General features: G+C 38.0%; 1 long non-coding RNA gene across 1 annotated transcript in view; it reads right to left on the reverse strand.

Annotated features, from left to right (window-relative positions):
• LOC311513022 overlaps positions 1–26,997 on the reverse strand; it is an 86,969-nt gene that overhangs the window by 33,240 nt on the left and 26,732 nt on the right. Inside the window, exons 4-6 of the long non-coding RNA XR_014709630.1 lie at positions 26,534–26,721; positions 18,645–18,742; positions 10,766–10,890 (exon numbers count right to left, since the gene is read on the reverse strand). This is a non-coding gene — a long non-coding RNA (uncharacterized lncRNA). The remainder of the gene's footprint in view (positions 1–10,765; positions 10,891–18,644; positions 18,743–26,533; positions 26,722–26,997) is intronic.

Here is a 26,997-nt window from a genome sequence, read left to right on the forward strand (position 1 = left end):
AAGACATTTTATCTCTACTAAAGTGGAACATGCATAATAATACAACAGGAACATGTGCTAGTACATGACTCTTAATAAAACAGTTGAAAGAACACATCTGCAGTGTTCTGAAGCAAATCAGTATAAACTAAAATATCCAAACCATCAGGAAACAAAGAAGTATTAGAACAGCACATCTGTTGTTCACAAGGATTATCCTCTGAGGAGAAAGTCAAGAAAGCCCAACTATTAATATTTAGGACCTGGATGCACCTAAAGCTGCATCTCAATGAAAGCATCAAACTGTCCACCTCTGACCAGTCAGGGACTTAATAATTCGCCAAATTGTTTTTATGGGCTTCTTAATTTTAAGTCTACTATTTAATTTCCTAAAAGATAATATACTGCACCTGATTAATCTCAGAGACGTTAGAGCAGCAGCACCAAAGGCTCAACAACGATCAAATGGGCCAATTTCAGTAGCTATTTTCTTCAAAGCCTCATTTTCCTTTTCATAAACTCTAAAATGAGGCTCACTGAGAATGAACACATCTAAGTTATTCTTAGTGACTAGGGACAGCAAGCATTTGTAAGATTCCACGGTCAAGCAGTAACAAAAGATGATCAAACCATAAAAGGAACAAAATTGATCAAAATATGTTTATTATACTGTGGGAAAATACACATTTTTTTAAGCGTATCTAATTTCAAAATAACCACATTACAGCACTTTTCTACAGACAACTATACTTATGATCAGCTGTACTTATCCATGACACAGTGACCTCAAGTAAGCACAAAGCAAAATATGATTATCTAAAAAAGCTTATATATATAAGCATTCAGAAACATTTGTGATGTCTGACCAGTTTTATAAATGTGTGTGCTGCATTCAAGGTCTTGGCATACACATAATGGATGGTTCATACGTATGTACTATATGGCTGAGATTTTCAGAACAATCTAGAAGATTTGGATAGCCGACGTCCATTAGTACTAAAGCAACAGGTACCCTAATCAGTTAGGTGGCTTTGAAAATTTTAAGCTATATTTTTAGGGAAAAACATATCTGAAAAAACAGTAAAAGTTTTAATTGAATTAATGTATTTGTGGTGTTAAAAATGAACTGTTCACAATATCTAACGTACAAAAATATTTAAAGAAGTATCAATATTCAGTTGATATACTATACTATACTATAGGCAACATAACTGAAGGACTAACCCATTAGTTCTAAAAAAAAATCCTCCTTCAGACAAGGGCCTGGGACTTTACAGATAGCGCTGATGGCCAACAGACTCAGGCTTTGCCACACCAACCGAGGAAGTGAATTTCAGTGTTGAGAGCACTCCACTAAGAAATGCAGTCCCCAGTTGTTGCCTATTTCCAAGAGATTTCTTAAATCAAACTACGTTCATCATTCTGTGTGGGTGGACAAAAGCAGTAAGTGCATTTTCCTGTAGGTGAGACCTGACTTCAGGTCATTCAAACATTTTGTATATGCTGTTCTGATACATATCCAGGACAGTGCATGACAATCAAATATGCCAGTAAACCCCTCATGAGGAAAGACCCTTTGATAACACTTTTGAGCTTTTGGCTGTGAAAACCCAACAGCTCTTTGCTCACTTGTAAAAGCTCTTGCAGCACTGTACATTACCCACGCACACAACAACTGGACTGTCACAACTGAACACTGACTAAATATTATAGAAAACAAAAGAATTCACAAACTCTCTGGTATAAGCATAAGAATCAAACATACAATTACAAAATGCTACACTTCTACAGTCTTTTAGTTGAATTTAAAGAATAATCTAAATTTCACGTTTCTTGGTTTCATTAAAACAACAAAAGGAATCCCCTATTGTCTGTTGTACTTGAAGCTAAAAACCTGCTATCGATTATATGCAATTTAACAGAGTTACTACATGGTTCTATGAATATTTTTAATCAGAATTGTCGGATGCAGATTAAAGCCATGATTCAGAAAAGCGTCCCTATTCAAGACAACACTTAAGCACTTCCTTAAATTTAAGCACATGTTTAAGTGCTGTCCTGAATAGGGAAGGACTTACATCTAAGTGCTGTACTGAATTAGGGCCTATAGCCTGAAATGTTAATGGGAAATCTCAAGAATGCATTATATATTAGTTCTAGTCTACTGCTAAATACTCTTAGAAATCTGAATTTATGAGACTTTTTAGTTCGAGTGGTGGGCTTTCCCAAATATGTATGAAATTACACCTTCTGTCCTTTCAGTATCAGGTCTGTTAATTACACATATTGTATACAATAATTTGCAAATTTGTAAAGATGTGTACGTCTCATTTAAAGATTCTGATCAAGTCTCTGGAAATGTTTTAAATAAACATGGCTGTCTTGGTCTTCCTCTGTATTTTTAAATTAGGGTGACCAGATGTCCTGATTTTATAGGGACAGCCCCCATTTTTGGGTCTTTTTCTTATATAGGCTCCTATTACCCCCCATCCCCTGTCCAGATTTTTCACATTTGCTGTCTGGTCACCCTATTTTAAATACACATACCAACTTAATTATCATTATATTAAAATTATGCAATCTAGTTCATTGCACATAAAAAGGAATGCCAAAAAAGGAGAACAAAGTAAAATTGATGGATTCAAGTGGAAAAATAAATAAATAAAGCACTAGCTGGAGTTGTGAAGATCATGCATTAAGATGAAAGATGAAACAGATGCAATACACAGAAAGATCAAAGAGTTCCATCAATTCATTCTGAGAGTCAAAATCCAGCTGAGCATCAGAGCTCTGTCCGCATAATAAGAAAGGTTGACTAAAACATAAGGATTAAACAGATGAGCTGTCTCCTGTGAACGCACGGCGGAGAAGCCCTGCTGAGCCACTTTTAAAGACACTCTGGAATTGTACACCTGCTACTCCACAGTCAAACCAACAGGAAGCCAGGCTGGCAGAAAAAAAAATCCACTAATGGACTAAATAGCTATCTTTAGGAGAAATCAAAAGCGTGCATTCAGGACACTTTTCCAAGAAATTTTCAGTTCAGGAAAATTACAATTTATAGATTTGTTCTTTTTACCCTTAGAGTAAGTTGGTTTATCAAACATTTTCATTAAAACATGGATGAAAAGCAAATATTACCATCATCTTCACATTCACTTATAAAGGAAACAAAAGCCTACTAAGAATTGTTCCTCTGATAGAAGCCTAAGAACGCACATAATAAGGTCAGCCTAGAACTCTGTACAGAAATATCAGCAACAATATTTCTGGTTTAGAATCCATTTGCTTACTCTGTAAATATGATGCTAACTGGAAAAACTATCAATGACTTCTTTGGGGCAGAATGAAACTTCAAGATCACTGAAAAAATGACAATTTCTAATAAAGGAATCATTTTAAATAGTATCATATATAGTTCCCTTTCTTGTCTTAACCATCAGATAGACTAAAAAAATTAAAAATCCCAGCATAGGACACCCATTATTTTGCTCTTATTTTTCTCATTGGTAATGAGAAATAAAACTAGGAAAAATATTATAATGCTAAGTAGTGGTCATGACAACAAACCAATTAAGATAACGTTTTTCAAGTGATGCTGGAATAGAAGCTAGATTAATTTTAGTATTAAAAACCTAATTTTAAACTATTTCCTATATTGTCCACAACTTTTATTTCCAAACACAATCCCTACATATAAAAAATTAAGTACAGTAGTAACAATAATTTCAGTACTTGAAACAAAGGGTAAATTGCTGAGGCTTTACAAATTTGTGACATCATCAACATGCTATTCCAGGTCTTACTCAGAGTAATGGATCAAACAAGCTCCAAAGCAAGCCTGCAGTCCATACACTGAAAGTGAGTATTGCACAAAGCAAAATAAACTTACAATAAACTTGAAGTTTTTTAAGGCTTTGATTTGATTTTCACCAACTTTTCAATTAGATTTCAACTTGTTGCCATAGGTGGCTTCTCTCCCTTTTTTCTTTTATATAATGTCACTAACCTATTTGGCCTATGAGTGTTATTTACAATCACATCTTTTACTCTTGTTTTAGCTGACAGGACAATCTCTTCATGGATCTGTGTAGAGCTGATATATTTGATTTCCAGGTTATCTACTGCCTGCAGATACAAGCACTTCGATTGTTTACAATGCAAGAGTAATTGGTAACAGCTAAATAACTCCATCGAGACTGATTTAAGAGTGCTTCACCTACTGCATGAATGTGGGGCTTGATCCTGCAGTCCCTATTCTGGCAAAACTCCCATTGACTCCAATGCAAAACACAATTAATAAAAAAGAAAGAATGAATACAACAATAAGTTAATTATCAATCACACACATTAATTATTAATAACTTTACTTATGTAAAATGGATTTATATTTACAAAACAAATGAAAATAAATGACTTGCCGTTTCCAAAATTTCAACACGTTTCAAAATATGGCTGTAAAAATAAACAGTTTCTGTATGAAATCCTTCAGAACAGCTGCAAAGGATTAGACGGCCCTATCCTCATTCTTCAATAGTTTTAGGGTACGTTTCTATCAGATCCTTTAAACATAGAATATGTTTTTTACACCTCTTTTATTTTTGAAATACCTACATTATTCAGTTTCAGGTAAATTATTCCAAGGGTCAGATTCTATGGGTAGTAAATACCCCCCCCCCGCCGCCTTTTTTTTTTGGCCATTTAATGTATTGCTTCCTCATTGCAGGTATTGGTTCGAAATTTAATTTAAAAAATAACTTAAAAATTGTCAGTGAGCCATAAGCAGCTAAAAATATTGCACTACTTCTGTAAAAAACCAAAGTCTCTATTTTAAAGGGGGGGTAATAGAACTTATTTTAACTTTCACTCTCTGTGGCCATTTTATGACCACCAAAGTTTATTGCTTCACAAAATGGTGTGGCTGTGCAATATTTTTGAAGACAGTTTTTACAGAATTATATTAAGAGGCTACTAAAATAAAATAAGGGCACACAACATATTATACTGCATTATCTGAGAAACAGTAGGTGATCATGTTATTACAGACTCCATAGTAACATGTATATTTAAGGAGGAATAAACTAATTTTGTGCCTGCAACCTCAGTATAATCATTTCCTGAGTTTTCAGAGTGTAAACTTGCAATGTTCATGTACTCTTAACATAATCATAGAATTGACTAGTTTATGTTTTTTGGGGGCGGGAAAGGGGTGTATTTTAAAGAAAAAAATTTCCCAATTTTGGCTCAGTAGAAGATTATATTTCGCTACTTTTACCACTGAAATATCCATCCATTGCATCCTATCTTTCTTCCAGTGTAGCCAGACAATGGATACATTCTTTCACTCTCCTCTCCTCTGAAAACAGCAGGACTTTCTTGTTTAAACTTAAAAAAAAAATCCCCTTTGGGCAGAGACCAGGCTGGGAAAATGTCTACCTAATACATGAAAAGAGTGATTAAACACATAAATTGGCTTCATTGTTATTTTTAATTACTACTGAAGTCCCAAAGAGGGGTGTGAGGAATTGTGGGGTGTTCAGCTCTTGGTATCTGCTACTTATGGACAACCAAATTTTCCATTATAAAATTATATTCATGGTTAAATTTCTTCAACAGATGGAGAAAATCTGACATGTGACTCTTTCAGTGGTGGTTCCTTTAAAGGGAAAGAATTTGAACTTGTTAGTTTTAAAGTTATTATGTTTTGACTATATTTTGAACAACAAAAAAGAAAATCTGAATCCACTTTTTAATACTACAAATTGGAGAAACGTCGTCCACCCATATACCATAGCAGGCTTTTCTTTTTTTATATTTGGTATCTGACTATAATCCCTCTATGTACCAGTTGTTTTTTTAAAAATGCACATTGATTTTGTTTGACAGAAAGTAAGAGCCATGATTAGCCTTCAGTTTGTTAGGCAGGCATGACCATTTTTTTTTTTTTTGAAAACTCATGTTTTCCTGTGTCATAGGGGCAAAACGTGAAATTTCGTAATTTGCTTCCACTGTGACCAAGTTTGCACCTGTATATCATGCACATCCTTTTGCTCAGTGTCTAGATTTCTAAATGTAAAACTTTATTCAAGTACAGTTGTTATTCTTTACATTTTTTCAGCAATAAAAGAATAAAGTTTATTGCAAACTACAGTTCTAAAAAACACTTTTAATAAAGGGGGAAATAGCCATTAACTAGTGTGACTTTTCTTCCCCTTGTCTTATTTTCAGCCTGCCTGTGATTCTCTGCTAAACTGCTATTCACACCTCATTTTAAAAAAAATGTATACGTATAGGAAAAGATAAAATGTTTTCGAAAATGGAAATAATAAGGATGAATATGCAATCATTTTAAACACATTTTTACTTTTACAATATGTATATTAAAAAAGGTATCAATAAGATATTATCAGCAAATACTACATTATTGGACTAAGACAACCAAACAAATAATACACACACGGAATTTAAAATCCTGTCTTAACCTAAATGCCTAGCATACGTTTTGTTGCTATTATAATTCACTTTACTGTGGCATCAGTGCCATGAATAAGCTAACTCTGTGTCAGATGTAGATGCTCAATGTCATTTACACACCTTGCCCCGCTGTGGCCCCACTGAAGTTAATAGTGGAGTAAACTGCTGAAGTGTGAGGGTATAAGAATCTGGTTCAAAGTTAACATGACAATCAGTAAATCAGTATCTAGGAACATTTGTCTATGGTAAATGGAAAAAGCCTTAAAGGAATTAGTTCTTTTTATGCTTAAAACGAATCACACAGCTCAAAAAGCTCAAACTCTTCCCTCCCTTTTTCAGATTTATTTTGTATCAATAAAGATATGACTTTGGTCATACATTATATAATTACATGTGCTTTAATAGACAAAGAAGATTTTGAAGTCCCGTTTAACTTTGGGCTCCTAAAGATTGATTACTAGCATTTTTGCAAATGATTTCAGACACCAGCTGCTATAAATACATTTAAGCTCGCGTCCCCACTCAGCAATGACCATGCATCTACAGTATTTTCATTATCTCAAAAATGCTTTGGCTTCATCAGCAACAGATGAATTCATTAATTTCTTTATTAATTCAAATGATTTTTTTCAATTTTTATATGCCCCAAGGTTGTCTCTGCAAGATGAGCTCCCTCTGTGTTCCATAAAATTGTAATCAATCTCTATTATAGTCATGAAAATGGTATTTGTCACTTTGCTGAGAAAAAAATAATCAATATGTCTTGCAGGGCAGAACAGGCATTTAATACAATGAATTGATGCCTGCTAGAGAAATTTAGCTTGCCAGCAGTTTGGGACAAGCTAATAGAAATCCAGAAAATTCACCCAAGGTTGACAGATGAATATACAACAGACATGCCACAAAAATTAATATTTGGGCATTTTGAATGGTCTATCATTTCATATGTTGGAGAGACCATAGATTTAGACACTCAAATCCCAAAAGAAACCCTTTTCGGTTTTAAAGACAAGACCCCAAAAATTTGTACAAAAAAGGAATTTTTGACTCTGTTATCATTTTCATATTATACTGGAAGAATAAATAGTCTCCTCTACTTTAAAGCATTGCTCCAGACAAGAGACAGTATCAAAAGCACTGTTGAGTTTTAAGTAGTAAGACAATACAAAGATTGTGTGGTGGCACTGAATATCTCAACGCTTTGGAGTGCACTGTAAAGCATCAAATAAAGCAGAGAGAGGCCTGCGTATTCACAAAATAGCAACATTCTGCACTGTGGCACTGTTCAAAGATTTCAGGTGGACCATATGAAAAATGCACAAGTAAAATTGTTGTAACTTAAAAGATCTAGAAAAGGTCCAGCTGTAAGTTTAATAATAACTAGTGTCAAATTCTCAAAAGACAATATGTAAAACACTCCTTAATTTTAACAAAGGTATCAATAACTACTTTAGGAATGGGGTCTCCCTTCCTCCCTCCCTTCTACTGCCATCGGCAGAACTGTCAAAAACACGTCATTATTATGCCTTGATTATGCCAGTCTGTTTAATTCCCTTGTTTTGTTGGTTTTAATAAATAATGTTTAAAGTTGCAGCATAAAAAGCAAAAACTGCAACTGCCTGGGACATTGCATTTATGTGAAATAATATTTGATTTTCAATGTATATTAATCTGTCCCATCCTTTGCTTTACTCAATCAGGCAATTATTGACATTCTGTTTAATATTGAAAGGTGTATTTCAGGTTGCAATCATGTTAGAGATTTTTGTACCTTGTAGATAAGTTTGTACAGTGTTTTAAATGTTAGTAGAATTAGCAATGTATTTGGAGGAAAATGTTTGTGTCTCCTTATAAGGCCAACAAAACGACAGAAGAAGAATTTGTGAGACAGCATAGAGAAACCTACCAGAAAATACTGCCACAGTTGGAGTGGTGGCAAACCCAATATCCTCTACAATGGTGATGATTTGCGAGGTTACAAAAAATGGGAAATGGGCAGACTTCTGAGTGTAGAGATGGGGGTCTGCCTAGGCACGTGCACTTGCAGGACTGAGGCCTAAATCAGCCATACAGGCCTGAGTAGGCTGAATGCATGAGGCAGACTGTTATGAGGAACTGAGGATCTCTTTAATTGCTTGATTTGGACAACTTACCCAAGTTGAGAGATAGACCAGGGTTATTCTTATGGTAAGAATTAATTGTATTATGTCTTTCTTTTGTCATTAAATCTCCTTCTGCAAAAATTGTGGCCACTGTGCCAAAACTCATTAAAAGGTGCAAGCATCCAATTTATGGCAAATCTGAAGCATTATCCCATACACCGCAGGAAGACAGACAAGACACCAGGAATGTGGTTTAACCAGGCTGCAACTTTTAAGTAACACATCTGGGAGCTATCTGGGATTAACTTGCCCAATGCAGGTAATTCCTTTGTAATCTATTTCATCTGGTGGAGAGCTGACAGCAGCTAACCTGGTCTCAATGATATTGCTGAGACCCCTTTATCCTCTCTTTCTATGAGGTCTAAGGAGGGTGGGGAAGAGCAGGCTGTCTCCCTACTGAACCCAGACATTAGGAACCCAATTCCCCACTTTCTTTAAGAGATATCTTCTAATCTGCTTCCAATTCCAGTTCAGGGAATCAGACCCCCTTCTGAACAAGTACCTGCACTGGGCACCTACCAAGTTGCAACAAAATAAATTTTACAACCTAACTGAGCCACTGGGTCCCTGGGCTGCTGAGAGGAAGATGAAAAAAACCTCACACCACTCTGGCCAACCTGGCAGTCCAGGGGTAAATTCAGTGAGGCCCCCAAACCCAGTGCTATTCTAATCCAATGGGGGAGGTTTTCTTCCCTGTGCAAGTGGTGCTGCTGGGGCCGGAGGAAGGGTTTATTAGCCCTTCCTTTGAGTGTGTGGGAGTCAATAGGCTTGTGCTGCTCCAGCCAATGAGCCACAGTATCCCACTCCTCAACTCTAAACAGGGGCACAATCCTTTAAGGGAACAAGTTTTCTTTCCTCTGCTGACCCAGACAAATCCCCGCACCTCCAAGTCTGCAGGGCGAGAGACATTAGTGCTAAAACGACATCGTAAAAGTCCTTAATTGTTATTTTTAAAAATATATTCATAGAATGAATACTTTAAATGTGAGTCTCCTATGACCCCTCTCCCCTTCACCCTTGTGTCAGAAATACTCAAAGACACCTTTACATGTTAGGCCCTGCTACTATTGAAATCAATGGAAAAATCTCCCTCTGAGTTCAATGGGGATAAGATTGGCCAAAAGAAAGTATCTGACAATATGGATATGACCTTTTTTCATATTTATTTATTTGTTAAAGCTAGTTTTATGCTAGTTTCTCATTTTGTAAAAGAATTTGATCCTCAGGCTGAAAACACATCGGTCAAGTTTCTTTGTAGCCAAGTAATAAAAAGTTCTTGAAAATCAATTTACATTGAACATGATAATTGACCATTAAACAGTGCAGTCCTCGCAGGAAGCTAAAAAGAATTCAATTAAAAATATCTCTGCATTCTTAAACAACAGAAGTCAAACTAAACAGAAATCCAGCAACACTGACATATGTTTCCCCCCAAGCAATCTGTGTCGTTTCTATTTTACAAATGAGCTTTACCGGCTATTGTACATGTAGTGGCAAGTACTGGTAAGGATGACAGAAGTTAGTGTTGCATGACACTGTCAACATTTATATTTATGCTTTGTGTGAGAGCAAACATTTGTAATTCATCCCTAGGAAAGCTGAAGTTTTATTACAGAAAATGACAAAGTGTTACTACAGATAGTTCAAAACGTAAGACATTCCTGTCTACATTGTCAGGTCTGATGTGTGTCAGATTTACACATATGGTTACAAAATGTATATTATATTACATTATATATATATGTATACATGTATATATAATGCCTTCAAAGACATGAATTTGCATTCAGCTGTCTTTCCTCTTGCACTTTTGTCCAAAATGTAAATGTTTCTCCAACAAACAGGCATTTGAAGGACTTGCACACATCATATATTCCTTATAAATGGATAAGAAGGATCTTTATATGTTTCAGTTGCAGAGATATGAGAGTAATAAAGGTATTAAGTATTAATATTTTTATAATCAGTATGCTAGGCCCTGAGGGAAATATTCTCATTGATTTTTCCTTGGGCTTATTGACATAATTTGCACACTACTGATAACTGAGTTTTACCTGTTTGAAAGCATAAATCCCACTGAGAAAAGGGTATTTTTCAATTAAACTATCTTACATGAGCTTACTGACAAAGTGAAATAAATTTGAACATACCATGAAGATTAAAATAAGATGAGCTTTAACTGGATGTCCTTGGTTTTCAGATGCATAATCCCCTCATTCTCATTTCATCTGCCATATTCTTCATTCACCTCAACAAGGTCAGCCAAAGATTCTTCCTAAGTAGAGTGGATACATATGTTACAACAACACAGGCAAAGAAGTAGTTCATCTTTGTTCCTCATCTTTCCCTGGGTATAAAGCAGTACAGTGAAATGTGATATCATTGCAATGTTTCTAGGTAACAATGCAAATACCCTCTGCAGGAGTTACAATCTATTTAAAGAGTTTTCTTCCCTTTTTTTATAAGAGAATCTAATATACCTTGTTTTCTCTGTATTATTAAATTATTTCAACTTCTAGGTCAACTATTTCTCAACAACAGCAATAAAATTACAACATAAGGGCTTGATTCTGCTTCCATTACAGTTAATAAAAAACTCCCATTGATATGAATAAAGCAGACTTCAGGCCTAAAGTGTTTTTCAAAAGGCAGCCAAAGTGGCTTAGAAAGTGTTCAAGCTTAAATTTACATTTTGCAACATTTGGCTTGATTCTAAATGAGCAGCAGCTGTGATCACCAAACAACGTGTACCGTACAAAGTCTCCAGCCCCACTCAATTTACAACAGCAAGCAAGCTACAGATTCAGAGAGTTCATCCTGCTCAATTTATTTCCAATGGAGAAATACTCTATTTATTTCATGTGACTTTAATATTCCCATAATGGAGGTTTTCCTGCTGAAAACAACTGCCCTGCCTCACTATTTTATTCTGTCGAGAAGTCCTTAATCCCCATTTTGCTATTGACCAGTTAGAGCCTAGTCACAGCTAGTAACAACTTTTGATCACTATCAGTCTGGGTTGGATTTGAACTCGTGATACATAAATCAAAGACTCCTGTAGCTTATCCTTGAGTCATCTAGTTTCCCCTTTGATTACTATTTATTAACATAGCCTAGTCACAGGTAGAAAGAGTACTTTATGTATAAAATGAAAACCTATGAAAACTGTTTTCTATTACTCTTTTTACATATTGTATATGAAGCTAGGTATAATTGTGACTAGTCCTTTTTAATAATTTATTTGAGCAATGTATGACTTTCCCCATTTAAGGTCAGGTTCTGTGACCATGACCCACAATGAAAAGTGCTCTGCTCCACCACAAGTCAAATAAGTGAAATAAATGTGACTGCTTACAGAGTAAAGGGGAGTAAAGGTGACAGAATGTCATTTTCTGTGTAATTCCACCCACAGAAACAGAGAGTAAGAAATGTTGGTGATAAAATCCCTAGCAAAGCATAACCCAAACCATATTAGGCTGACTGCATCTCAGACTATGACAATAAATGTCACTCAGTTTTCCCCCAGCCTGAGTTTTCCTCTTCCTACACATTCCACCCAATCAAAAAGTTTCATAGTCAAGAATGATACTTCTTTTCCTATGTTTTGTCATTTTGTGTTAAGTCCATTGCAAACTCAATTCACTGGCTTGAGGCCAAGGGGTACTGAAAGAATAAAGATGGATATGCAATATCACTGATATTTCACTGCAATGACACACACAGCAGAACTTCACTCATCCACGCTAGCAGGGGACATACCAGTACAGACTAGTTAGGATGCAGAATGGTGATTGCGGAGAGTGCCAGTGGTGTGGAGAAATGAGCATCACCCACAGAGAAGAGCGCACATTTCCTTCCACATCTCTTCCTGGCACTCAGTAAAGACTTGAAATAGGGTTTCTCTATGTACAATTGATCCTCCCTTCCTTCTCTGGTATGTGCTGTTGCTCAAAGAGGCAGGACGAGGCTCTCTCATTCACAGTGGCTACAGGAATTGGCCAGCAACACTGAGCTAAGCGGGCAAGCTTTCAAGAGACATTGCTACAACCCCATACCCCTCCTTTGAGGCTGTGGCTCTTAAGAGACCTGGTTCCATTGCCACCTCAGTTCTTCCTTCAGTATGGCATCCAGATGCGGGAAGATATTACATCTAGTCACAAGCCCTGTCACTAATATGAAAAAAAAACCAGCTCCCAACTCTTCCCCCAGGGTACAGCTTTAATCTCTTCCTGTGGTAGGACTCAGTGCGCTGGACAGAATGGTGGACCCTAAAAGAACTGCCATCACCATGAGTGAAGAAAAGAGGGGCTGGGCAGCAACGTCAGCCTTTGCGTAGGCCTTCATGCACCATGCCATAAACTGGTTTCTGAGGCCTCAGTAGGAACGCTATAAGGCTGCTCCATCTGCCTGAGCAACAGCAGCACTACTAAGCTGGGAGAAGGCCAGAGTCAGAGGAAGAAGAGCCAAATCTAAATAGAAAAAATTCACTTCAGGACTTACAGGGAACTTGACATGACCAAACCTGACCCTACATATGGCATAGCAGCAAAACTTTACATTAGGTGCTCCAGTAAACTGCAAACCTGGAAATCCGCTTTCCTTGTGGCTTGCCAAAGAATACATTAGGTGAGCTTTTTAATGTTGCTGGTATTGACTACTGAAATAAGAAAACCTCTCCCACAAACCGCTCCCATTCTTATCCACAAACTGAAAGAGTAAGATATTATGTATACAGCTGAAATTAGGACCAGTCTGTTATTCATGCTGCCTATGGATGCTGACCAACCAAACCCAAATGAAGTATGAGCGACTACAGTTGACACCTTTCACTTCTCACTGTGTTTCATTTTTTGAACAACACGGATTGAAATCCTAACCACACCCTTTAAAATGGGGCAGCCAGATGAAAATCACAGGTTAATACAGCTGTCTGACAAAGCCATTGCCTTCTTTATTATTAAATGAAGTAATGTGCAGTAATGACACACAAGGAGAGTTCTGATTTGGAGATAAAGAAGTGATACGAACTCTTTGAAAAGACACTGTATCCTCCCCCCACTTGCTTCATCAATACTCTGACTATGAATTTTCTGAAAATGTACCATATGCTAATTAATGTATGAGTTAAAGTTAATTAAAAACTGGGTCTTTTAGGAATTTTCTTCCATATAGTTAAAAATAACTGTAATGTGCAAAGGCTATATTGAAGAAAATAAGTTGTAAGTAAAGTTATTAGTGATTATTTTTTCTACTTGTCATGATATTTTAGGCTCCAGACAGGATCTGGTCAACAACCACTGTGACAGTATAGGTAATTGAACCAATCTCCACCCTTCCTCTATTGCTAATTTGCATGCAACAATTCTATTGATTATAATGCGTCAGTAGTATAAGAGACTGGATTTATGACTCAAGGATTCTCACTCGTCAATTACTTGGCCCAGTCATCACTGCTCTTTAAGGGTATATCTACACAGCAAAGAAAAACCCGTGGCTGGCTCTAGGACCCTGAGGGGTAGGAGAGTCCCAGAGCTCAAACTGCAGCCCGAGTCCAGAAGGGTACACAGCAGTGAAACAGCCCCACAGCCCGAGCCAGAGTCAGCTGGCACAGGCCAACCATGGGTTTTTCTTTGCTGTGTACACATACCCTAAGTGTTCCATGACTGCATGCTAGCTTGGACATCAGTGTTTGAAAGGTTCCTCGTGGCACTGTTGCCTTGGCTCCACTGTGTGCTGCCAACAATATTGCTGGGGAAACGGAGACAGAAGCACTGGGGAAAGACATTAGAACTGAGGGAACTGGCTCCCTCTGCCCTTCCTTCACATAGCACTGGTCTCACTCAGAAAGTCCTCTAAGCCAACAAGCCAATTGCAAGATTCATTAGTATCATTAGTATTAGTATTCATTAGTTCACTTTGGCTGCTTTGTGCTGCTCTGTTTTACAGGTGAAATTGCTCTTAAAAGTTAAAATTAATAAAGAATTTAAGGTTGGTATTACATGTCTTCAAATCATTCAAAATGTCACATGATAGTATTCTTTTTCGGGTTGTTGTTTAGTGCTCATTTATGCAACTTTTAACAATTAATAAACACTCCCCCACGGTATCTAAAAGACGGAAACTATGTTAAAGTGGAGTTAAGGTTGAGAGCACATATCAAAAATGTAAAAGTAAAAAAAACACAGAGATGTAATAATAATCCCCAAACCCAGCATTATAATTCCAGGAAATTCAGAGTTAATTTAAGTTAAAATAAAGAAATCCAAACAGGTTAAGAAAAACACAATCAAACAACCTCAACTGTGCCCTAAAGTGATATCCAGAAGAGGAAAATATGAAAAAATGAATACAAATTTAAGAATTAGTTTAACCTATTCTGGGACCACAACCACTGAATGCCTTAATTATAATTATATGATAATTGCATGGCATCAGTAAAGAGAAGAGTTACATTTTTGGAAGTGTCTCTTTAGTGTTTGGATTTCTTTTAAGTATAACCTCAATTCTGAATTTCCTGGGTTTGTAATGCTTGATTTTGAGATAATTACACCATCTATTTAATGTTTTTAACCCTTACATGACTGATACATACACTTAACCTTAATGCCATTTTAAAGGTTTGTTTTGGGGTTTTGCTGCTGGGTGTGCGCCCAGGCGTGTGTCTTGGAATAGAAAAAAATAGAAGTCATAATAAAATATTTGTTAACATGATTTACCTGAAACAGTTTTTAAAAACTTTTTCATGAAACAACACGAACAGAGCACATACATAAATCTGTAAGTGAAAAAAAGCTCTACCCAGGCAGAGATGTTATACAATTATAGCACTTTATTGCATTCCCTTAATGTAAAAAGCAGTCATTACATTGACATATGTCCTTCATTGTTGCACTACAGGTTTGTTTAATTTATTCCAAAGAGGAGAAGGTTGCTAGAAGTTATGTACTGTGCTTGTGATGAACTCTTGAAATCCTGGTATACTGTACTTATCTTTCATGACAACTTTTGATACGATTGCGCTAGTAAACTGCTAATTATATTATTCCTCTATATTAAACCCTTTTAAAAAAATCTAAATATATTCTTTAAAAAAAAAACAACATTTAATACCTCCCCCCCTCCCACAACACACAACCTATTATGGGGCAGCTGCCTTTATGGGGAGCTAGGGATCAGTCTGCCATGTGAAGGCCTCATCTGGGGATAGCGAACTGCCACAGGTGGCTGATTAGCAAATGAGCCCCTGGAACTAATAAAGTTTACCCCAAGCTCAGTGAAGCGGGGACTCCCAAGGAAAACAGGAGGCTGTTGTGGAGAGAAGATCCCAAGAGATGCCTGAGTCAAAAGGCTAAGCAGGGAACCTGGAGGGTGAGCTCTCCAGGTAACCCACTAGAATGGAGAGTCTATAAGAGGTGCTTCTGGGGGGGGAGCTCCTAGACAGAGGGCTGCATATGGCAGGCATCCAAGAGGGCATGGTCTGAGCCACAGGTCTCCCAGACTCTGCCCAGCAGCCCAGCCTGGCAAGGATCACCCGCTGTCCCTGGAAGAGTCGCAGTGGATGGACCTGCCTGGACCCCTGACTCCAGAGCAGGGTCTTACTCCATAAGAAGCAAGAGGTCTAATACCAGGGGAGGGACTGGAACTGAGAGAACCCCTGGTGAAGAGTCTGGATAGAGGTGAACACTAGACTCAGTTCGGGGACAAATGAACACAGAATGACCAGGTCACCAAGCTAAGATGTGGGAGTCAGCGTTTTGTTTATGGCTTGCCTTGGCTTTTCTGTTAAGAAATGAAACCCTCCAACTTGGGGTGCTCTTTAGCATCTAACAGTCAGTCTGGACATATTGATACCCTGGGTGAGGGAAAAATCAAGTAAGGGCTCACTTGCAACACCATGACTGCCTTTAAGGGGGCAGTCCGGGTCAGCCTGGGATGATGACACGCCTGCTATCACTGCTGTTGGCTGGGCCACTCTTTCCTTAAAAGGTCTGTCAGCCCCAGCCCGAGCTCCAGAAACTGCTCCCAGCTCCAGAAATGGCTGGCTTGCTTTACTCTGGTAGTGGATGTTACTCATAGGGAGATTAAAAAAATGCTTATGACACCAGGGATAAAAGGCGCAGATGAGGGTTTTTCTTTTGTTTCTTAGCAACACCTCCTAAGAAGAGATCAAATGGCAGCCAGAAGAGGCCATAGAGGTTGCATCCCTGTGTGTTACTCTGAGTGAGGATGAAATCAAACTGGCGAAGTGGCAGGCGAGCTCTAGAGGGCAAGAAAATGCTGGGTGGTGACTGGTCATCACCTGTTGGAGTGAGTGAGCAGTAGGAACCCAGAATCTGCGCTGTCATAGGCCGAGCCATAGAAGTAGCAATATGGAAGCATGTGCAAGAAATATATATGGGCAAGGTTGGGAAGGAAGAACCCAAATTAACTGTTATGTAAAAAAACTGAATGACAGAGGAAAGTTATGGTGGCTAATCTGGATGAAAAAGTGATCATCAAGAGAGAACCACCCTGAGAGAAGCTGCTTGAGAGACTGGAACTCTCTCTGTCAAGTGTGAAGAAGAGAACAGACAAGGAGAAGACTGGAGAAGGCCAATTATCTATGTTAAGCATGGCACTGAAGTCATATATGTAATATGACTGACTGACCCATGTAATAATGATTCCATTTTGTTCTGTCTACTGAAATATTGACTTTTACAGCACATGCTGAAAAATCAATATTCCACTAAATGTAACTAAGTGGTTGTAGCAGAGTAGAGCCCTGCCCACCACCTCAATGCAGAAAACTTGCATCCAAAAACTGGATTTTGAGATAACAGAGAAGGTAAAAAGATAGGGACAAGATATTGTAAATGTGGAGAAATGATGGGAAAACAGAGAAAACAGAGGGTGGTAAAACTGGGAGGAAAAAAAAAGACATCATATTTGGTGTAGCCTGTAAAGCAGTGACTCTGAAAAGGATTTAGGAGACCTAGTGGACAAACAACTGAACATGAGCTCCTACTGTGAGGCTGTGGCAAAAAGGGCTTGCATATACATCCTTGGATATATAAATAGGGAAGTAATGAGTAGGAAATAGAAGGTGATTTTACTGCTGTATGCAGCATTGGTGAGACAAACTAGAATAATATGTCCAGTGCTGGTGTCTATATTTTAAAAAGGATTTTGAAAAACTGAAGAGAATTCAGAAAAAAAACATAAAAATCATTTTGAGGACTGGAAGAAATACCTTACAGTAAGAAAATTAAGGTGCTCAGTTTGTTTAGCTTATAAAAAAAAGACAGACTTATTACAGTGTGCAAGTACCTTCCCAGGGAAAAAAATTCCAGGTATTAAAGGGCTCTTTAACCTGGCAAAAAAAGCACAATAAGAACCAAGGGATGGAAATTAAAACCAGATAAATTCAAATCAGAGATAAGGCACTGATTTTTAACAGTGAGGGCAATTAACCATTAGAACAAACCACCAAGAGAAGTGGTAGATTTCCCATTTCTTGATGTTTTCAAATCAAGTTTGAATGCTTTCCTGGAAGATATGGTTTAGTCAAACACAAATTATTGAGCTTAGCACACGACTATCTAGGTGAAATTTCATGACCTGTATTATACAGAAGGTCAAATTGGATGATTTTTTTTTAAAAGAAGCTGAATGGAAATAGAGTTCAAGAAAAGGAAAACTTTATTTTAAAGCTTAATGTAAACATGCTGTGCTATACAGTTTCGAATTCAGATAATTGGCTTTTTTTTGACATGACTTCTTATTTAGCCAGTCCCTTGTATTGAATAACCCATTATATACACAAATGTCTGGAGTTGCTGATTCTGTCTCTATATTCAATAACATTGAGTCTCATGTACATATCGGACTGGTGTGGAAATAGAAAAGAGGGAAGAAATGACTATGGAAAAATAAAAACTAAGAATGGAAAGAAGGAGCTACTACTAGCCTAACTTACACATACTCATGTTACTAAAGATGCAGCAGTGATAAGGGAAAATATTTTGCAGCGATTTCTTCTGTACTCACAAGTAAAGGAGCAAAATTATTTGGCAAATCTAATAATTCCAATACATGAAAGAAATCCTGGCTTTTTTCAACCCAGTCAGTTCCATTCCTGATCTTTTCTGTAAGAGAGCAGAGAAAGCCAAACAAAAACAAAATTTAAGTTAGTTATGACGATAGCTACAGCTCACCAGTATCACAGTATATACACAGCTAACATACAGGAGTTAGGTGGTGCAGTGACTGCGTATAAACTGAGCATTGTTAGAAATTCTCCCACTATTGCTCCATCACTGATGCTGATCCTCCGGTATTAGCACTAATGGGAGTGACACAGTAGACTGATCACAGGCATGTTTATCACTGTGCCATCTAACTCTAGTCAGGGCAGATCTAATTGGCATGCTGATTGAAAATACCTAAAATGCTCAGTGAGGAAAAGACCAGTGACTTAAGACAGCCATCTTTCACCTGTGCAGAATGAGATTCAAATTTAATTTACAAATGTGTCAGAATTTTAAAAAACTCAAATTTCTTTTTGAAAGTTTTCTGAAAATGCCCCCCATATGGGAAAATTATTTCTCTCTAATTTTGCTTCTCTGAAGTTATCATTTCACTGGATCCATGCTTTTGGGTCTTGCGCATTTAGTGTGATAGAAGAAAGCTCCTACAGTACTTTGGCCCTTTGGAGTGCTTAGTTAGTTCTGGGTCTTTAGTAGCAAAGGTGAATAAAAAATCAGATTTATATGCATGAAGCTGCCATTGAACTCCAGGATGCTTGAGTCACCAGGCTATAGCAACAGCAGCTCCAGTGATTAAAACGTTGCTCATTATGGCAATATGCAACTTGACAATCTGCTAGGTCACTTTACGCAAGTACTGAATGAGGAGGAAAGGAAGAATGCCCTATCTATGTCCATGGTGGCCTCTAAAATTTACTTAAAGACCACCAAATCCACAAAATAATCGCAGTACATAAACATATTTGAACAAAGCTTTTAAATACCAGCCCATCCACTTGACAGGAGATATTGCTGTTGGTGTAAATACTGTTCTCACTAAACTAAATAAATAGTAGAATATGCCATTTTCTTCAATTAATTTAGTCAAAACAGGCCCATATATTATATATACAGACAACTAAACCCCTTCCAAATTAGGTTATCTATGTTTTGTTTATTTCTGTTCCCAGACTTTCAGCAGAGATCCCAAAGTATTTCCTGTTAAACTGAAATCTCTGCTGCAACCCTAACTATGGTCTCATGACCACGCATGTATGCAGAATAGCACAGGCCAGGACTTCATGCAGATATGAGTGATACTGTCCAGCACCATCAGGCTATTTTTTTTTGGAAGATTATGTTTTGCTCCTGGCTTGAAGGAGGACCAGAAACAAACCTTATCTGTGGTCAGAGTCACAATGAGCATTCCTCAGCAACAGGTAGCACCAGTGGAGGACCAGACTGGTGGTATTCTGTATGATCATATCTACATTTCAAGATAGGTGATTATTATTTATATTATTGCTTACGTATTAAAAATTGTAGTTGAATAGGAAATAAATTACGGCAAGGTCCGTGTTCTAACTGTCTGTCTGAGACTGATGGTGGCCGTGACATTTTAATTAAATTACAATAACGATAAAGTTAGACATAAGGTCAAGTGATTATCATACACATTAAAAATAAAAGGATAATAGCGAGAAATCCTCGCATAATAATCCCAATTAGAATAAGTAAATATAGAAAAATACTAGTAGGCAGTCACAGCAGAAAAAATAATTTAAATTTACTTAACAGAACGAGAAACCCCATCTTGACAGGTCTCGGATGCATCCCGATGAAGTGAGCTGTAGCTCACGAAAGCTTATGCTCAAATAAATTTGTTAGTCTCTAAGGTGCCACAAGTACTCCCCATCCTGAAACTGGCACAACCATATTTTCTTATTGGAAATCTGAATGTAAAGGTGTAACTGTCTGTGGACAAGTGATTAGAATTGTTCCCCATGAGCCTGGCTCCCTCATGAGTGAGAGGTAAAGAGCTCCCCATCCCCTGAGCATAATTTAGAACCCAAATAAATAAATACACACACGAGAGAGAGAATGAGCATTAAGTCAGTCACTGGAAAATATTCAAGTATGAAGTATGAGGAGAAGGCATGAGGGCAATTATGAATCTTGTCAAATTATAAGTTTAGAGGAGCAAAATAACAGGCAAATAATTTTTCCTTGTCTAAAGATAAAATATTCCGGTTCTTGGAAAGAAGATTAAGAAGTATGAAGGACAGTCTCCACAAACAAATTCTCTAAACTAGAAAGACACTAATTCCTAGGCTGTTTCATATTTCCAGTTGAATGCTGAAATCCCTTCCACAGACAATATATGGGAGAGTTAGGGAAAAACCAAATAGATGGTGAACCACAGGCAGCCAAACCAGGACCGTTAAGATAAAGAGAAGTATCCATATGAATATATTATGCATGGCAAGCTAGATAAATAAAAGGATATAGTCTCCTTTACATTAGTACCAAGTCATTTGCGCCAAACATTAACAGGAAATCCCATAGACTTGTTCTTACTAGTTACCATGAAAGTGGGCAGACTCAGCCCAGAATAATAAGAGATATAGCATATAGGTCAAGTCCCACACAGACATTCAATTGGAACACTGGTTTCAAAATTACAGCAATCCTCAGCTATCCACAGGGAATTGAGTGTGCAATGGAGAGTTTGTTTTCCCAAGGTAATGACAAACTCTTCAGCTGAAGAAAATCAACACCATATTTGATTGCACCTGCAATAATACATAAACAAATAGTTGGAAGTATTGAAAATATCCTCACCAAGTACCTCTAGGTTTCCATTTGACTGCTTTACATCACAATGAATTAAGTCAGATCTAAATGCTGACCATGCAAGCCTTCCACGTCCAAGCTAAAATTCATTGGCAAGGTCTTCAATGCAGGAAGGGACAAATGATAAATTCTCTCTGGTTGAATTTAAGTCAGTGATGTTCATTGAGGCATTGTCACAAGTCTTCCTTTCCACAACCTCCCTTTGGAACAAGTGTCCTTCCTGGTTTCTGGTCAGTGAGGAAAGAACGTGGCTCATCACTAGTCAAGACTGTCAATTCCTTCCTAAGGGAGGGTAGGGCATCGTCTTGTCTTATGGAAGTTGTTGTATGACCTTTGCTCAAGAAACCATCACTTCATGCTGGCAATCTGGCCAACAACATTCATAGAATCATAGAATCATAGAATATCAGGGTTGGAAGGGACCCCAGAAGGTCATCTAGTCCAACCCCCTGCTCAAAGCAGGACCAATTCCCAGTTAAATCATCCCAGCCAGGGCTTTGTCAAGCCTGACCTTAAAAACCTCTAAGGAAGGAGATTCTACCACCTCCCTAGGTAACGCATTCCAGTGTTTCACCACCCTCTTAGTGAAAAAGTTTTTCCTAATATCCAATCTAAACCTCCCCCACTGCAACTTGAGACCATTACTCCTCGTTCTGTCATCTGCTACCATTGAGAACAGTCTAGAACCATCCTCTTTGGAACCCCCTTTCAGGTAGTTGAAAGCAGCTATCAAATCCCCCCTCATTCTTCTCTTCTGCAGGCTAAACAACCCCAGCTCCCTCAGCCTCTCCTCATAACTCATGTGTTCCAGTCCCCTAATCATTTTTGTTGCCCTTCGCTGGACTCTCTCCAATTTATCCACATCCTTCTTGAAGTGTGGGGCCCAAAACTGGACACAGTACTCCAGATGAGGCCTCACCAATGTCGAATAGAGGGGGACGATCACGTCCCTCGATCTGCTCGCTATGCCCCTACTTATACATCCCAAAATGCCATTGGCCTTCTTGGCAACAAGGGCACACTGCTGACTCATATCCAGCTTCTCGTCCACTGTCGCCCCTAGGTCCTTTTCCGCAGAACTGCTGCCTAGCCATTCGGTCCCTAGTCTGTAGCTGTGCATTGGGTTCTTCCGTCCTAAGTGCAGGACCCTGCACTTATCCTTATTGAACCTCATCAGATTCCTTTTGGCCCAATCCTCCAATATGTCTAGGTCCTTCTGTATCCTATCCCTCCCCTCCAGCGTATCTACCACTCCTCCCAGTTTAGTATCATCCGCAAATTTGCTGAGAGTGCAATCCACACCATCCTCCAGATCATTTATGAAGATATTGAACAAAACCGGCCCCAGGACCGACCCCTGGGGCACTCCACTTGATACCGGCTGCCAACTAGATATGGAGCCATTGATCACTACCCGTTGAGCCCGACAATCTAGCCAGCTTTCTACCCACCTTATAGTGCATTCATCCAGCCCATACTTCCTTAACTTGCTGACAAGAATACTGTGGGAGACCGTGTCAAAAGCTTTGCTAAAGTCAAGAAACAATACATCCACTGCTTTCCCTTCATCCACAGAACCAGTAATCTCATCATAAAAGGCGATTAGATTAGTCAGGCATGACCTTCCCTTGGTGAATCCATGCTGGCTGTTCCTGATCACTTTCCTCTCATGCAAGTGCTTCAGGATTGATTCTTTGAGGACCTGCTCCATGATTTTTCCAGGGACTGAGGTGAGGCTGACTGGCCTGTAGTTCCCAGGATCTTCCTTCTTCCCTTTTTTAAAGATTGGCACTACATTAGCCTTTTTCCAGTCATCCGGGACTTCCCCGGTTCGCCACGAGTTTTCAAAGATAATGGCCAGTGGCTCTGCAATCACAGCCGCCAATTCCTTCAGCACTCTCGGATGCAACTCGTCCGGCCCCATGGACTTGTGCACGTCCAGCTTTTCTAAATAGTCCCTAACCGCCTCTATCTCCACAGAGGGCTGGCCATCTCTTCCGCATTTTGTGATGCCCAGCGCAGCAGTCTGGGAGCTGACCTTGTTAGTGAAAACAGAGGCAAAAAAAGCATTGAGTACATTAGCTTTTTCCACATCCTCTGTCACTAGGTTGCCTCCCTCATTCAGTAAGGGGCCCACACATTCCTTGGCTTTCTTCTTGTTGCCAACATACCTGAAGAAACCCTTCTTGTTACTCTTGACATCTCTGGCTAGCTGCAGCTCCAGGTGCGATTTGGCCCTCCTGATAACATTCCACTATCTAATCTTCTATTTTTGTTTAAGACTACAGAGAAAACTGTGGTGAGATAACTCTTAGAGCCTTTAGATGCCTCACATGACCCCTTGTCATTCTGAGTATGACTGGAATAAGAGGACAGAAACTGAGGTGCGGTGTAAATGAAAGATCCTGCAGCCTGGGTAAGGATGAAGATTGGGGTGTCCACGCTGCTATTTTTAGATCCATCAGATGCACATAATAGCAATGATTACAAAGTTCTGATAACTCACATGAAAAGCATACCAAGTTTGGACACAACTGCTCTGGGACAGCTCAGTTTCTTCCTGGTAGTTTTTCCAGACCTTGTGCAATTGCTCTTCATCTTTAGGAGAACTATCATCTGGATTTTCACAGCATTTCATCTTGTCTCCCCTGTTGAAAGGGTGAGTGAGGAGGTATGGGCTGCAGAGTTATCAATATGGTGATGATGTCAAAGTGTATCAATCTCACCTAACCAAGACACTGCTGTTGAATGTCTGGTCCAGTGTTTGGTTGAGATCAGGAAATGAATGAAACTGCTGGTTGAAATCATTGGCAACTGGCTGAAACTCAATCCAGATAAAACTGGTCATGGTAAAGTAATGCTGGTAACTTGAGGGAAGCAACCAGTAGATATGGCAAAGATACCTTCCATATTATAATGAGGATGTTTGCCTACTTTATATTGAGGATGTGTCTCAGGCATTTGTTAACAGAACTCATAAACTGGTGGGATTGTTAGACTTCAAAATGCTGCTAGATTAACATACAGCAGCAGTTTCAAGAATGACCATTTTTCATCATCACTCGGCCAGGAGAATATGACTTTTTTCAGATGTAGATCCTTGCTGCTCTGATGCATGTCTTTGTTACCTGGAGATTAGACCACTGCAATGTGCTCTTCTTCCAACTTTATCTTAAATCAACACAGAAACTGAAACTAGTGTGGAATGTGGCAACCTGCTTATTAAGTGATGTAATTCTCTGAATTGGCTATCTGTTGGTTTCTAGGTGGATTTTTAACGCATTGCCTTGGATTTATAAAATCCTAAATGACTTGCAACCTGCCTACTAACACTCCCAAATTTCACCTACTGTACTAGACCCTTTCTAAATTATCAAAAAAAAAACCTGAGGAGTACTTGTGGCACCTTAGAGACTAACAAATTTATTTGGGCATAAGCTTTCATGGGCTAAAACCCACTTAATCGAATGCATGCAGTGGAAAATACAGTAGGAAGATATATAGAGACAGAGAACATGAAAAAATGGGTGTTGCCATACCAACTGTAACGAGACTAATCAATTAAGGTGGGCTGTTATCAGCAGGAGGAAAAAAAACTTTTGTAGTGATAATCAGGATGACCCATTTCAAACGGTTGACAAGAAGGTGAGAGTAACAGTAGGGGAAAAATTAGCTTGGGGAAATAGTTTTTACTTTGTGTAATGACCCATCCACTCCCAGTCTTTATTCAAGCGTAATTTAATGGTGTCTAGTTTGCAAATTAATTCCAATTCTGCAGTTTCTCGTTGGCGTCTGTTTTTGAAGTTTTTGTTGTTGGAGAATTGTGACTTTTAGGTCTGAATCTAAGTGACCAGGGAAGTTAAACCTTCAACCTCCCTCATTTTTTTTTTTGCTGATACAGAATAACACATTTACCACTCTGAAACCTTTCTAAATTATGTTGTTTCTGCAACTAAAGCTGTGTCTCAATATCCTGATGACCAGTAATTATAGACTGAGTGGTAAAAATAAATGTTTGTACAACCATGGCCCTTCTTGGAAACTCCCCAAAACCTCAGTGATTTAAAAATGTGTCATTTAAAAACAATATTGTGATTCATTTCAATATTACATGATTACACTGAATAAAAGATATATATTTTTTCTTAAAGTGCACTTTTTACCTAATTACCTAAGACATTATGATCATAGCCCAGAAATTTCAATAAACTGCATTCTATTACTATTAGACAACATACTAGTAACACAATATGAAGATTTACTATGTTAATATTTCTGAACAATATTAGTGCCATATAATGTTAAACAGTAAATATGAAGACAATGTACTATAGTTCAAAAATAATCATTCCCATTTGAGAGATGTGTTAGTGAAAATAGATTGCTTGTAAGTGAGAGTTAGAAGGGTAAAAATATTGAGGCCTAGGGACTCTCATTTGCTTTATATCTTGCACACATTAGGTCTCCTTGCTCCATTGCCCGTTAAATATTACTGGACAAATTTGCTAGCCTTTATTCTCAGGCTTGGCCACTACAGATTTAAATGCTAATTCAATAAATAGACAGCCTGACATTATAATCTAGGTACATTTACATGATGTTTTGATGTTAACTTTAAAACATCTCCATATATGTCATTGTCAGGCATATAGTATATGTATACTTATCAGTTTCATATTTAATTCACTATCCATTCTTTTGTTTATAGCTACTGATTAGTAGTGATTTTTTCACAAGAATAATGTTAATCTTGCTTGATGTTTCCTCTAAACTATTTTATCTTACACTGTTTTTCACTTGATCATAGATCATTATGTACAGCATCATGTATTGTGCGCTACTAGTCAAAGCTGCAGAGTAAGCCTATGCGAATGTAATACAAAACAGAAATATGAATGAGATAATGTATTCATATGACATGGAACACTTCCAGTCATTTTTCACTGCAGAGCTGCTGTATGCATTTCATATTCCACACTTTACAGTTGCCTGTGGAAATATGGAAATGCAAAACTAGCTGAAAAAATAAATAAAATAAAACTGTTTCCTAAGTCTCACCTTATCGTCCTGAGGCATCAGGGATTCTGTGTTGTCTCCGTTTTTATTAATAATGCAACAATAGTCTTTCAACCATTCTTCCTGCAGGATAAATGCTCTTTTTTGGCAACTAAAGAATGTGATTAACTAGCTCATAGGCTAAAACCTGACAGAGGTTCTCAATATCTACCAGTCTATCCATCTGGTACCTAGAGGAGAAGAAATAAATGGGTTATGTATCTATTCAAAGGGGACTTTTACAAAGTCATTACATTAGAAATATGAACTTTGCTCTCTTGCTCATAATATAACAAAACCATTCTGTTACTAATTTAATTCCTATTTGGCTTCAATAAGACAATTTTCTATACCTGGAAGCTGCAAACTAACTAGAATGCTCAACGGGAGAACAAGACTTTACTGACATACTTGCATTAAAATAGACAGCATGTGCATCTCTTGAGAGTAGAAAAGCACTTTGTGCT

The sequence above is a fragment of the Lepidochelys olivacea genome (assembly GCF_965140295.1).
Source record: "Lepidochelys olivacea isolate rLepOli2 genome assembly, chromosome: 1".
Taxonomy (NCBI): domain Eukaryota; kingdom Metazoa; phylum Chordata; order Testudines; family Cheloniidae; genus Lepidochelys; species Lepidochelys olivacea.